Source organism: Pteronotus mesoamericanus, unplaced genomic scaffold (assembly GCF_021234165.1).
Source record: "Pteronotus mesoamericanus isolate MK-2021 breed Mesoamerican mustached bat unplaced genomic scaffold, CSHL_Meso_final contig_182, whole genome shotgun sequence".
Classification (NCBI taxonomy): Eukaryota; Metazoa; Chordata; class Mammalia; order Chiroptera; family Mormoopidae; genus Pteronotus; species Pteronotus mesoamericanus.
Genome location: NW_026555078.1, coordinates 4256262 through 4271871, shown reverse-complemented (window position 1 = coordinate 4271871; position 15610 = coordinate 4256262). Strand labels below are relative to the sequence as shown.

The window sequence follows — 15610 nt, the reverse complement described above, 5'->3', positions numbered from 1 at the left end:
TGTTTTTAATGTATTTATCTTATTCAACATCTTTGTTTCAGTAACTAAAAATCTTTTTGATTACATCAAAAACAAACGTCCTAAAGAGTACAGCTAATTAGCGATATGATTTGAAGTTGAACTTGCCCTTCTCTTATACATATTTAGGGGCCATGCTTGGAGAAATCAATAGAATGCTTAAAATTTAAAAAAATGTTCTATACATTATATGGTAATATTACTAAAATGGAAAAGTACTTCTTCTTTGAATAGCACTGCACCCTGTACTTGTTTAGAAATCTTTGCACAACATTGATAATTTCTTATAGATGAAACTTGAGTTTTATTCCTATATGCAAAAATTTGAGTATGGGTTATTAAACATGTTTGTGGAAGCAAGAAGAGCACATGATATTTAGTTCTTGTCCTAACATGATTTCTCTGTATCATTTGACACGACTTGCTACATTCTTTACTTAAACTCTCTTTTCTCTCCCTTTGGCTGTTTCACTTAGATTTTTTTTAAAGCCACTTTCTTCCTGCCCTTTATAAACATGATTGTGTCATTAGTCCTCTCTTTCTCTCTCTCTCTTTAAAATCCCACAGACTTGCTCTCATTTACTCCCATATCATTTATCATCTCTATGGGGATGACATCCAAATACAATGCTCTATTCTAAGCGTGTTTGTTGAACTATAAGCCACTGTCTCTCTCTAGGCATCCTCTAGGCATCTCAAACCCAAACTCACTGTCTTCTGCCCCAAATTTGTACTTTTTATATTATTCATTTCAGCAAATGGTATCACCATCTGCCCCTTGATCCTGGTCAAAAAACTGGGCATCTTAAACTTCCACTCTCTGTCATTAGTATCCAACAAATCATCAAACCCTGTTGATTCTAGCCATTCTAACTCCTTGATTTAGTTACTTCATTGGACCTTTTTTTTTTTTTTAAAGTTCAGTGTATCATGTTTTTTTCTGAAATGCTTTCTTTCCCTCAATGGCCTGCTCCTTTGTCTTTTTATTGTTCAGTATTTAGCTTGGAAGCTCTGTCTAATTGCCAGTCTTACTCTGTATACCTCACTCGTGTGCTCATATTGTATTGTAATGATTGGTTTTCTTGTTAGGTGCCCACATTTACTTTGTGTGTAGACTGTATTATGTTCATCTTTGTGCCTCCAGTGTACGAACACTATAGATCAGTGCACAGTGTTTGCACAAGAGCGGTTTCATGAATAAATATAAATGATCATGGGTGACTTAAATGTCTTTTTATAAAGAAAAATTGCATAATCAAGATTTTGGATATATCATTAATTTGAAAATTATACCTTTTCGTCAATGTGAAGTTCTGTATTCTGTACAATGTTTTATCCTTTCTTTTCCAGCTAATTCTTGTATCTCTAATTGCTTTCTCTTTTTTAATTGGATTGGCAAATAGCTCCAGCACAACGTTAAATATAGGATAGAGAGTGAATATTTTTGTTTTTTAGTTGGAAAGGTTCTAGTATTTCACTGTTAAGTAAGATATTCTTTTGAGCTGAGGTATGCACTAAGGAAATAACCATCAATTCCTATTTTACTGACTTAAAAAAAAGCCCTGAATGATGTTGAACTTTGTCAAGTTCATTTTCTGCATCTATGGAGAACATGTGACTTTTCTTAGCTTTATTTGTATGCTGGATTGATTGAATTTTGTTGTATTTTATTTAATAACTTCTGCATTGATATTTATATATTAGATTTTTTTTCTTTTTTGCAGGGGTGGTGTGGGGAGTAATTCTAGTCAGGATCTGGGAACAATGCTATCTATATTTACTACATAAGATGAGTTTGGAAGTTTTCCTACTTTTTCTGTGCTCTGGAGTGATTAAAGTAACATTGAGGTTATCTACTCTTTTTAAGTTTGTTAGAGTCCCCTGGTAAAACCATCTGGCTTGGTGCTTTTTAGTAGTGGAGCTCTTTAACTTCTTTCTCTATTTCCTCTATGACCCTTGTTCTCTTTGACTTTGTGTTTCTACTGGGGTCAATTTTGGTAAGTTTTATTTCTCTGAAAAAAGTATTCAGTTCATCTAAGTTTTCAAATTTGTTTGCATAGAATTATGCAAAAGTGTCTTTTAGAAATTTAAACATTTCCATTAATTTGATGTAACTCATCACATCTAATGTTGTGTTAGGACAATGTGTCCCCGCCTCTCCTTTTTTCTTGATTGAGTGAGTTAGTGGTTTGTCTGTTGTTGATTTCTTTTCTATGGAACTAGTTTTTGGATTTATTTATTAATTCTACTGGTTTTCGTTTCTAAATTAATTTATGCATTTATTATTAATTTTCCTTTTTCCTTATTTCTTTGTTTTATTTGGTGGTTATTTTGTAGCTTTCTGAATTTGATGTTAATTTATTTATTTTAATATTTTTGATATAGATGTTTCATGCAATATATTTAGCTGTAGTCTACAGATTCCTCATAATATCAAGCTTTTATTATTATTTTCAGGAAATTCTGCAATTTAATTTTGTATTTTGCCTTTGACCCATGACTTATTTAAAAGTGTGTTTGTAAAATCCATGTAGAAAGAAATTTTGTTCTTTTTTAAATTTTGTTATTGATTTCTATTTTTATTGCATTATAGTGTGAGAATGAAATTTGCATTATTCCTGTTCTTTGTGACTTAGTGAAGTTTTCTTTGTGGACTGATATTTGGTCAGTTTTTGTGAATGTTCCATGTGCACTTGAAAAGAAGTTGTAATATCCACTTTTGGGATTTGGAGTTTGATATAGATCTATGAGATCTATAATTATGTTGTCTAGATCTTCTATACCTTTATTAATTTTTAGTCTCCTTGATTTTGGATTGTGAGGTATGTTAAAGTTTTCCTATTGTGTTTCTCTTTATTTCTCCTTGCTTTTTTGGTAAGTTGCTGCTTAGTGAAAATTATTGCTATTATTGGGTTCATAACTACTAGTAACTATAATATCTTCATTGTGAATTGTAGCCTTAAACATTATAAAGTGTACTTTACGTATTTTAATGCTTTTGGTTTCAATTCCACCTTGTCAGATATCAAGTTTATGACCCTCTGTTTTCTTTTCGTGTTTGCCTGATATATCTTTCTCCATCCTTTTATTTTTAACTCTTTTGAATCTCTTTGTTTTAGGTGTGTCTTGTATTCTGCATAGTGTTGGATTTTGCTTTATTAGCCAGTCTGAAAATCCTTTTCTTTCAATAGGTGAGTTAAGCACATTTACATCTATTGATATGATTAATATGTTTGACCTCAATTCTATCATATTGTTTTATTTTTGTGTCTTTTGTATCTACACTTTTTTCATTATGCAGTGGGTTTTATTTGCTTGTTTGTTTCATTGGGTAACTTTATACTTAATACCTTTATGTACTATTAGTCTATTCTTTGGACTTAATTGGCCTCTTTCATTGAACGATATTGAAATTAGCTTATATCTTTTTCTCCCCTGCTCCTTCTATCTCAGTATCTCATCTGAAATAATTTTCTTTTTATTTCCAATTAATATTTATTAAGCAATCATATCCATATGCACTCCTTAATTCTCCACCCCAATTTTTGATTGTTATACTATGCTATAGTCTCTTCTTTATAACTATGGTTTAGTTTTGTTCCACGGGTATATTCATACTTAATACAAGAATTAGTATTACTGTGTCTCAGTTTCTTCAGTTGTCTGAATGTCCTTTTCTAATAAATTCTTTAGGAAGGGCACACAGGATCATTGTACCCTGAGTTTTGGCAAGTTTATAATTGTTTGTAGCTCTGTACTTGGAGGTCAGTTGGGGTAGATGTAAATTGCTTAACTCATCTTCCCCTTACTTGAATGTCTTCAATTTGTTACACCATTTTTCTGGGGAGCATTAAGAATTGCTGAAAAGTCTGGTAACAGTCTTGTTTTCTCTTTCGTATTAGTGACATACTTTTTGCCTGGCCGCCCAAATGATTTTTTATTTTCTTTTAAAGTAGTTTTAACTATAATATGACTCAGTGTTGGCCATATTCAAATGATTTTGGTGTATCTATTCGATACGTAATTTCGAGTTCTTTTTTAAATTTTAAAAGAGTGTTCTAGAGTTATAGTTTTAATATTTATTTTGTTCAGTTGTTTGGCATTCTTTGCAGTCCCTATCATATGTATGATGGGTTGGGTTTTTTTTTTGCTGATTTTCCATATAGATCAGTTTCTACTGAATGTTTTTAAAATTCCTTCATTTCTTTTCAGTTTTTTTAGAGTCAATTGTACAATATATTTTTATTACTCTATATGTGAGCTAGCTTATTCATGGTGATTTTTGCATGTAGATAGGAATATATTTAGCTCTTAATTTGATATATCAAATAGAAATTAAAAATTGAAACTCCTCACTTGAATATTACCTTATCTCTCATAAATCCGAAGTTATTTATTATAAGCAAGTACAAGCATCTGACTATGTCAATATGTCTTTTAGTGTAGATGTGCTCAAGTATCTGTGTATTGAAATACTTATTATTTTGTCCTCTTTTTGGTTATTGTGGAAATGGTTACACATAAAAATATTCACCCATTTTGAAGGCACAGTTGAATGAGTTTTGTTAACTATATACAGGAGTGGGCAAAAGTAGGTTTACAGTTGTAATACAAATAAATAATACAATTAATAATAATACAAGAATAAACTGTTTCATGTACTCACAACTGTAAACCTACTTTTGCCCCACCCTGTACAATTGTGTAAGCAGCACCCTAATCAGTATAAAGAATAGTCTGTTTATCCTAAAAAGATTCCTGTGTCTCTTTGCTCTTGATCCCCTTCTACCTCTGGTCCTAGTATTTCATATCAACGGAATTATTCACTGCATAGTCTTTTCAGTGGGACTTATTTTATTTAGCATGAAGTTTTTGAGGTTCATTTACATTGTTGAATGTATTAATATTTGGTTCCTTTTTATCACTCTTTATTATTTCATGGCATGTATATATTATTTGGATTGTTTTTAGCTTTTGGCCTTATCACTAATGCTGCTAAAAGTATCTGCATACATGTTCTTATTTCTCTAGGGAGAATACCTAGGAGTAGAATTGCTTGACAGTATGTCAAATGAATATTTAATGTTATAAGATATTGCCATATTGTTTTTCACAGTGGCTGTAACATTTTTTAATTCTGATCAGCAATGTAGGAGAGAGTTCCAGTTGCCCCAAATCCTCACCATGCTTGTACTGACAGTTTTTTTTAACTTTAGTCATTCTCGTGAGTGTGTGTAATGGTATTTCACTGTGGTCTTAATTAGCATTTCTCTGAGGGCTAGTGATGTTGATCATCATTTCATGTGCATATTGGCTATTTGTATATTTTCTTTTGGAAAATGTCTTATAGTATTTCATTTTTATTAGATTTTTGGTCTTTTTATTGAGTTGTAAGAGTTCTTTAAATGTTATGAATACAAGCTCTTTGTATTGAAAAATTTTGCTTTTATTCTGTGGCTTACCTTTTATTTTCTTAGCTATGACTTTTGAGAAGTGAAACTTTTAGATCTTGAAGTTCATTTTATCAACTTTTTTTCTTTTATCATTTGTGCTTTTGGTATTCTGTTTAAAAAGTCTTTGCCTAACTTAATGATAAAAAAATTTTCTCCAGTGTTTTCTTCTAGAAATATAATAGTTTAATCTCTAACATTTAGGCTTTTGAACATTTTTGAGCCAATCTTTATGCATGCTATGAAGTAAGGTTTCAAGTTCATTATTCCCAAATGCAATATCCAGTTGTTCCAGCATCATTTGTTGTAAAAACAATTTTATCTCCATTGAATTATGTTGGTCGCTTTGTTGAAAATCAACTCACCATGTATTTTTGGGTCTATTTCCAGACACTGTATCGTTTATTCATTTATATGTCTATCTTTATGCCAGCTTTATTACTGTATGTTTATAGTAAGCCTTGAAATTAGATCCTCTGACTTTTCAAAAACTGTTTTTTGCTGTTTTAGATCCAGTGTTCTCTATGTAAACTTAAAAATCAATGTCTCTCTCTCCCCCTCTTTTAAAGAAACTTATTTGGGTTTTGGCCTATAGGTCAGTTGAGGAGGATTATTATCTTAACAACATTGAGTTTTCTAATCGTTGGAATAATTGGTACCCTTATTTAGGTCTTGTTTACTTTCCATTGTAATATCTTGTCACATTGTTCATTAAATTTATTCCTAAGTGTTTTTGTGAATGTAGTTGTTTTCTAAATTTCATTTTTTAAATTATATGATGTATAGAGAAATATAATTGATTTTTGTGTGTTGATCTAATATTCTGCACCTCTGCAATGTTTACTTATTAGTCTGGTAGCTTTTCGGGGGATTACTTAAGGTTTTCAACACATACCATCATGTCATCTGTGAATATAGTTTTACATCTACCTTTCCAATCTTTTATTTCTATTTATTGCAATTGCATTGGCTAGGACCTACAGAATAATGCAAATGAAAGTAGTATGAATGCACAACCTTGCTTGTTCTTGGTCTTGGCTAGATAGAAAGCTTTGTGCCTTTCACAATATTAAATCAATCTTGTATTCCTGAAATAAACCACAGTTGGTCATAAATATATATCTTTTTAAAATATTGTTGTATTCCATTTTTGATAATATTTTGTTAAGGATTTTTGAATCTGTGTTCATGATCCATCTAGGTCTATAGTTTTTTTTTTTTTTTTCTTGTTATATCTTTGTCTGGTTTTGAAATCAGAGTAAAATTGGTCCCATAATATGAGTTTGGAAGTGTTATACCTTTCTGAAAAAGTTTGTGCAGGCTGGATATTCACTTTTTCCTTAAATTTTTGATAAAATTCAGCACTGGAGTCTGAATGTGGTTGTTTTGTGTGTGTGTGAGGTAGGGGGAAGATTTTAAGTTTTAAATTAAATTTAGTAGTCACAGAGCTATTCAAGTAATTTTTTTTTGTTTTAATTTCTTCTTGGTCAACTTTGTTATTTGTGTCTTTCAAGGAATCTGCCTATTTTGCTCATTTGACAATTGGTGCAATTGTCCCTTTATTGACATAAAGTTGTTTGTAATGATTCCTTATTATCCTTTCTACATATATGTAGAAACTGTTGCTACGTCATTTTATTTGTTTTTTTAAATTAATTTATGTCTCTTTTTCGGCCTGCCTGTTTAAAGGTTTATCAATTTTATTGATCTTCTCAAAGAACCAGCATTTGGTTTTGATTATTTTATTTTATTTTTCCCTCCGCTTTCTATTTTATTGATTTCTGCGCGTATCTCCTGTACTCTTTCTTTGAGTTCGGTTTGGATTTCATATGCTCTTTTTTTTTTAGTGTCTTAGAGTGAAAGCTTATTTTATTGATTTGAGAACTTTCTGCTTTTGTAATATAGGTACATAAAGATATAAATTTCCTTGTAAGCTCTACTTCAGCTGCATTTCACAAAATTTGACAGGTTGTATTTTCATTATTGCTTAGTTCAAAACATTTTGTAATTTATACTATAATTTTTCCTCTGACACAAAGTTTCTTTAGAAATGTGTTGTTTAATTTACAAATATTTGGGATTTTTCCTGGTTCTTATTTATTGTTTTTGATTTCTAACAATACCATTTTTGTCAAAAGAAGTAATCTATAGGATTTCAATCCTGTGGCACTGAGGCTTGTTTTATGGCTCAAAACATGCTCTATACTGGTAAACATTCCGTGTGCACTTGAAAAGAATGTCTATTCTGCTATTGTTGATAATACGTTCAAATCTGCTATGTCCTTGTTGCTTTTTGTCTAATTTCCCGGGAATTGCTGATAAAAGCATATTGCAGTGTTTACTATGGTTATGGAATTGTCTATGTTTTGCCTTTGCATGTTTTGCTTCACATGTTTTGAAGCTCTACTAATGGGTTCATACTCACTTACTGTTTTCCAGTTGAAGCATCTATTTTATCATTATGGGATATCTTCTTTATCCTTGTTAATATGTTTTGTTTTGAAATCTACCTGTCTGATACTAGTAATGCTACTCCTGCCTACTTCCGCTTACTGTTTGAGTGACGTGTACAGGGGTGGGGAAAAGGTAGGTTTACAGCTGTTAGTACATGGAACACAGAATTTATTCTTGTATTATTATTTATTAATTATTGCACGATTTTTCATATGAACAGTTACAAACCTACTTTTGCCCCACCCTGTATTTTGCATTCATTTCTTTTCAACCTTTAAAAATTCCTATTGGCTTCTTAGGTATTGTCTTTTGCATTTTTCAGTAAAGGTTCTAGCGATTAAAATGTACATTCTTAATTGTTCATAGTTAACGTACAATTAATTATGTACTACTTTATTTAAAATATAGAAATCTTTCAGCCTTATAGGCCCATATCCCTCTTCCTTTCACAGTTATACATAATACATATAATATATGTGTTATATGAGAGTATAACCCATGAGACAAAGTTATGATTTTAATTTTAAAGTTATATGGTTAGTAAAGAAATTAAGAGGAAAAAGAAAATATCATCTTATGTATTTACAAAGAGATTTGCCTTTTCTGATTCTCTTCATTCTTTTCTGAGGATCTGTGTTTCTGTCTTTAGCCAGAAAACTTCCTTTAGCCTTTTTTTTTTGAATAGTGCAGCTCTGCTTGTGACCAAATTTCTTAGATTTCTTTGTCTGAAGATGGCTTTATTTTGCTTTTATTCTTGAAGGATATTTTTGGTAAATATAACATCCTGCTTTGACAGTTTTTTTTCCCCTTCGGTACTTTAAAGATATCCTCTATCGCTTTCATGGTTTCAGAGGGGAATTCAGCCATCAAATTGTACTACGTTTATAATATGTATGTAATATATATTTTTTTCTCTTGATACTTTCAAGATACACTGTTTTTCTTTGGCTTTCATCAATTTGAGTTTCATACGGGCTGCTATCGGCATAGGTTGCTAGATACTCTGTTCTGTGTTTGCTTATTTTGTGTGTGAAAATTTGTTTTTATAAAAATCAAATTTTGGGAAATCTTTGGCTATTTTTCTTCATATATTTTTTTCTGCCTCACTCTTTCTGTCCTCTCCTTTTGGCATTCCATTTATACATCCTTAATTTTACTGTTCGACGTTATGTAACAGATCTCTGAGGCTCTGTTCATTTTTTCCCCAATCTTTTTTTTCCTTTGTATTTTTTCAACCTTGAATACTTTCTATTGATCTATTTTTAAGTTCATGTACACTTTTCCTCTGTCATGTCCATTTGGCTAAGTCCATCCAGTGAATTTTTTTAATTCAGAAATTTATATTTTTCCGTTCTAGAATTTTCATCCTGTTCTTTTTTTAAATCATTTTTTTTTTCTATTGGGACTTCTTATTTCCCTGATGAGAGTTTCATGCATTGAAAGCATGTTTTATTTTACTTCATTGAGGATAGTCATACTAGTTGTATATACCGTTTTGTTAGTTCCAACATCTGTTTCACTTCATGATTAAACTAGACTGATTTTGTTTTTTTTTCCCTGAGAATGTGTTTCATTTTCTTGGTTCTTTGTATGTTGGATAATTTTGGATTGTATCCTGGACGTTATAAATGTTAAGTTGTGGAGATTTCGGATTCTATTATTTCCTATTGATGAACTGTGTTTCCTTTATTTTACTAGGTCATTTTCTTGGCGTGGGCTTGAACTGTAACCTCTGTTCCTCCTGTGATACCTTTTTTCTCCATTCAGATCTTTTGCCTTCAGCTGGGCGGCTATGAGTCTGTTTTGTATCTGTGTGGTTCAGGGACCAGGCAGGGAGCTGGGTACTCAGAGGCTGCAGGTCCCCTTTCCCTTGTGGGATTCCCCCACTTGCTTCAACATTCACTGTTTGCCAGCTTTCCTTTTGTGGTTCCCAGGTCAGAAGGACTGTGGGTTGTCCTGTCTGCCTTCACTACCGTGTGTGCTGCATGGACTGCCCAGGGCTACATGCCCGTCCTTCATGGCAGCTGGAACTCCCTTTCGGAGTCTGTCGCTTCTGCCCATTCTCCTGTGCTCTCAGGCTGTTGTTTTTTCATCATATCCAAGCTTTGTAGTTATTCTCCGTGAAAGGAGGAGGAGCTGTTGGTACAGGTTTAGTTTATCATAACCAGAAGCCTCTTTATTTCTTTTTAATTTTTAAGAATTCCCCTTTCCTTCTTCCCTTCTTTCATTCCTTTCTTCCTCTTCTTCTCTTTCTCTCTTTCTAGAGAGAAGGGAAGGGAGGGAGAAAGAAAGGGAGAGAGACATCCATCAGCTGTATTTCGCACGCCCTCAAATACGGATCTGGCCCCCACCTCCTGCCCCTCAACCCAGGCATGTTCCCCAACCAGGAATCAACTGGCGACCCCTCCGTTTGCAGGAGGACGCCCAAGTCACTGAGCCACACCAAGTCAGGGCAGAATTCCTTCTTTCCACATTTTATTTTTCTTAAGCATTATCCATTGTGTTTATTTATTCCTGTCTCTAGTGGTTGAGTCTTCATTTTTAAAATATTTCTTTTATTTCTAATTCTTTCCAGAGTTCGTTCACCTTCCTTTTCAGACTCTCTCTTCTCTATTCACCTAATTTCCCTGTGCTTAATAACCTAGTTTCAATCATTTTCTTAATTTCTTTTAGCTTGCTTTGAAACATGAGGTTACAGTTTTTATCTGTGTAGTGCACATCTCTGCTTTTTATTTTTTCTTATGTGCACTTGTACTTTTTCTATTCTTGTTCTATCCCAGTTGTCCCAATTTTTCCCCCTCTGTTCTCTTCCACCCAGCTCACTACCCGCTCCCACAGTCATTGCCCACACCGTTGTCCATGTCCATGGGTCACTTGTTCATGCTCTTTGACTAATCCCTGCTCTTGTACTTTCTAAGACTTTGGTTCCTTTCCCCACTTTTATTTGGACTTTCTCCTTTGCATCTAATGTGCTTACCCTGTTCAATGGGAATTCTCTTTCCAGCAGTTGCTTCTGAGCACAGGGCTTTATCTTAAAGGAAGCCTTGGTCTGTTAGTGTTTAGAGTTGAGCATCCACTCTTGCTCTAGATCTTATGCCATGAAGAACCCCTCCCTGTGTTGACCTCTGTTTTCGGTTTGGGCCACCAGAGTTTCCTTGAGGACCATGGGAGAGTTCCCCTCTGCAAAGGACTGTCAGGCCCTAAGGCCTTCCTTTTGTGTCTTCTGGCGTGGACGCTGATACCACAATGGGTGTGAAGCTGTCAGATGTCTGTCCCGTCCTCTGATAACTGGTTCACACAGCTACTTTGTCATCTGGTTCTGTCATAGATATTATCAGCCAGCCTTTGGGTTCTCATCCTCATGGGTCCGCCTGTTTTTAGTTGAGGGGCTTGGGCTGACTTAGTCTGCTGTTACCATTGACCCCTCCCACGGTCTCTCCTCTTTCAGCATCTTTAACCATGCTCTTTTTAAAACCCTATTCTCTGGTAGTTAAGATTCATTTCTTGAATCAAGTGGCTGCTGCCTTTATAACCAGGCTTGTGACGATTCACCCACTCTGTGTCTGTGTCAAGATGAAGTCACCGCAGCCCCTTTAGTCCTTTCTTTTTTTTCTATTGCCACTAAGAGGAGATGACCAGAATTTGTAAGTATAGGGGAACATTCGATGAATGGCAGTATTATGTTTGTTTTCTTATACTGCTGGGTTGGGGCTTGCTCTTCAGCTTTTTGAAATTAAATAATACACTGTTTACATTCACTGTTTATACATGCTCAGTGGATGAAACTATAAAGAAAAGCAAGAGAATGCTTAACAGAAAGTTTAGAAAAAGTATTTACCTTTATGGTGAGTGAGAGGGATGAAAGAGACAGATACAGGTAAGATATAGGAAATACTCTACCTTTTTATCTTGGTTGTGGGTATAGGAGCATACATTTAATATTGTTTTTGAACCTGTATATGTAATTTATGCCCTCGTTCATATCATGAAGATAAATAGAATACCTGGGACACAATTTGAATTCAGTCTCCTTGAGGGCCCCTTCTGGGACGTCACTGAGCAAGGTCAGGAGTGGGTCCACGAAAAGCAGGATTCACCACAGCCGGGGCTTCTGGTGGGTGTGGAAGTGTGAGCCAAGTACTGGACTTTCAGGGAGGGGGTTACTCTGTATTTTCTGCTTAAGCTCAACATGGCCTACCCCTAGTTCTTAGAAGTAGGTAAGGAAGAATTCTTTGGGAGTAAAATGAGTATCCTTAGGTGTTTCAAGAAACTGTGAAATAGAGTAGGCATTTCATTGGCTTAGGAATGAATAAGAATGGGAGCACACTCACCCAGGCATTCTGGCCTGGGTAAAAACCCAGTCTGTAGGGTGTGGGGCTGTTGGTGATGACAGCTTTCAACAATCTGGCTCTTGAGCTGCAGTGCTCTGATCTTGACTGATTGCTCTCTATACCTGATGCACAATTGGGTCTTTCCTAGGAGAAAGGATGAAGGGAAATACATTTTTTGAAACCATGAATGTCTCAACATGTTTTTATATTTTATTTATAGCTTGCCTGAACATAGATTTCCACTCCGAGAATTTTTTTTCAGAGTTTTAAAGGCATTGCATCCTTATTGTGTTGCTTCCTGTGTTGCTTTTGAGAAGTCCAATGCTGTTCTGATTCCTGGTCTTTCCTAAATGATATAAATGGTTAAAAATCTGTAGTTTCTACCTGGGTAGCTCAATTGGTTGGAGCATCATCCCATATAACAAAAGGTTGCAGGTTCGATTCCCATTCAGGGCACATATCTAGGTTGCGGATTTGATCCCTGGTTGGGGTGTGTATGGGAGGCAACCGATGGATGCTTCTCTCTCACATCATTCTTTCTCTCTCTCCCTTCCTCTTTCTCTGAAGGCTATAAACATACCCTCAGATGAGGATTTAAAAAAAATCTCTAGAAACATATAGAATCTTTGTCATCAGTTTCTGACATTTCACAATGATGTGCCTTGTTATGTGTCAATTTTTATTCCTTGTGGAAGACATTAAAAATCTACCATATTCTAAAATTTTCTTAATGATTTTCTTAATGCTTTTAACCCCTTTGGTTCTGCTGTTGCCTTTTTCTGGAACTCCTTTTATTCTGATGTTGGACCTCCTGAATTGATCATTTCTCTCTCATTTTGTTTCTTCATTTTTTGCTATACTTTGGGTGGAGTTTCATCAACTGTATCTTCTAGCCCTTCTATTGATTATTTATTTCTAGGATCATATTTTTAATATGCAAGGATCCTTTGTTTGTTCTCTGCATTAAAAAAATTGGATTTAATAGAAAATATCACATAGTAAACAAGCCCACTGATCTATTAGCTTAAAACAGAACGACAGCACAATCATGTATACAAAACTAAAGATGAAATGCTGGTACCAGACACAGCACTTAAGAGGCCTGAGCTAGACTCTGAAAGCCCTTCACCAGAAATAGAGGCAGCGGCAGCTTGAAACAGGCACAAAGATAGAGAGGACGAGGCTCGAAAGAGCAAAAGGAAGTAGAGTAATAGATTCATTTTGTGAAGGATAAAGGGACAAAAGTGTGGTATTTCCCAGTGTTCTGAAAACATCAGAGCATGCCACATGAACCTGAGAGGGTTAGAAGGGCAGGGTATTTTAGGTGGGGAAAGGCAACTTTAGAAGCATTTATATGTTGTCTTGGCACTCAGCTCCTAGGGACACAGGAAACCTGTCACTCACTCGTTGTGACTAAATGCATAGCTGAGCTGCTTGCTCCAGTCCCGATCACCTTGGCTGCACACCGCACTGAAATCACGCCCGTGTCCGTTGCCCCACTGGCCTTCTCCTTATTAACGAGTCTGTAAAGTGCGGAACGACAGTGAGACCTTGGAGTGAAAAAACAGGGCTCTGGTGGGAAAGGGTTTCCACCTTCCTCCCGGTGCTGGAGGGTCCCTGAGGGAGAGGGGTTTGCCATTGCTGGGCTACTTGCGGCTCTCTGTTTATCAGAAAAGCCTTCTCTTGAGCCCTACCTCCCCAAATCCTCCCCCAAGGAGTCCTCAGAAGTCATGGGAAGGCCAGCTGAGAGAGAAAGAGAAAAAAGCAACAACAACTGGAAAGAAAGAAGAAAGAAAGGGGCCGTTTTCTTTCCATGGCACTAGTTACTGACCAGAGGGGACTGCCCTTTATGCTGATTTTAGACATTGAGAGTTTGTTCACTAACCTGGAACAGTGACTCTCAAATGAGGGGCGGGCCTGCTCAAGAGGGGCTCTCAAGCCTCCCAAAGAGGTTTTGTCCGTCACAACAAGGCCCCGTTCCCCCAAGCCGAGGATCTGCACACGATGATGGGAATTGCTGACAGGAGTGAGTTGTAAATGTGAACAGTGTCAGAGGCAGAACAAAAAGCTAAAAACCCCTAATCTGTGTGGAGCAGACATCCAAATTATGGAGTAATTTTTTTTTCTGATTAAGAGTAAGTTACAAACAAGTTATTTCTCTGGTAGCTCAACTCTGTGACTAGGCTCCAAGCTGCATAACCAAGAACAGTGAGTTCCCTCATTTATCTGGAATCATCATACTGTATTAAAAAAATACAATTCTGTCCTCCTGAAGACAATTTCCAGAAAGACCTGCCTGTCCCCATGAGAAACCTGACTCTAGGATCAGCTCAGGCTAATCACTGTATGGTTTCTTAGAAGACTGGCTTTTCTGTTTCTTTGATACCGTACAAGGGGTCCACCAACTTGTTATGAACAAGCGTTAAACCTTCGAAATACTTGACGGTCTTCACTTTCAGCTCCAGGGCGGCGTCCTCATCGCACACAAACATGGTGCGGGGAGGCTGCTGGAAGGCGGACACAGTGCACATATGGTTCACTCCCTCCTCCGTGGCTTTGTACAGAACGAATGCCTTGTGAGCGCCGGCGATGACAATCTCTACCTCTCTAGCATCCGTGATGGTGCCCACGCGCCCCCCCTCCTCAGGGCCTTGATGGGCACCTGGGCGAGGTCGCCATCGAAGCACCTAGCATTGCCCGGGATGGAGACCGTGGCCCGTGTCTTTACATGGGCCCTGGACGCCAGGCTGGAGACCGGCTCCCTGAAGGCAGTGTGTCCGCCAGGGCCAATGCCTCAGATAAATAGCTCAATCCCGTCTGCAGCCTTGATCTGCTCCTCAAAGGTGTCACACTCAGCCTGCAGGTGAGCTGCGCTCCCGTCCAGAATGTGGGTGTATTTTGGTGGATGTCAGTGTGCTTGAAGTCATTTCATGTAAAGGAGTGGTAACTCTGGGCAGTCCCTAGGAAGACCCTCGTACTCGTCCATGTGGAAGGTCTTCATGTATGTGAAGGACAGGTCTCCATTCTCATGGTGCTCAGCTGTCTTCTTTTAGCAGCCAGTTGGGCTGCTCCCAGTGTGGAGTCCGGAGCAAAGTACTTGTCTGGTCCCAGGTTGAACTGGATGATGAGTTTCCTGATGTCTTTGGTGCCCACGCGCTGGCCTGAGGATGGTGGCCCAGGATGATGAGCTCCATCTTGTCACAGATACCTCCTGCAGTGGTGGCAGCAACGGTGCTGGGTTTTTGTTTCCTGTTTTGTTTTGTTTTTTTTTTTTCCCATCAGGACTTCAACATTCATTTTTAGGTTGAGTATTTCATCTTTCTGATATTAATAACAGTTTTTTTTCAAGTTTTCTTC

General features: G+C 36.3%; 1 protein-coding gene and 1 pseudogene across 1 annotated transcript in view; one reads left to right on the top strand and one right to left on the bottom strand.

Annotated features, from left to right (window-relative positions):
• UNC79 (unc-79 homolog, NALCN channel complex subunit) overlaps positions 1-15610 on the top strand; it is a 201178-nt gene that overhangs the window by 3831 nt on the left and 181737 nt on the right. The window lies entirely within an intron of this gene.
• On the bottom strand, positions 14589-15447 carry LOC129065811 (glucosamine-6-phosphate isomerase 1-like; annotated as a pseudogene).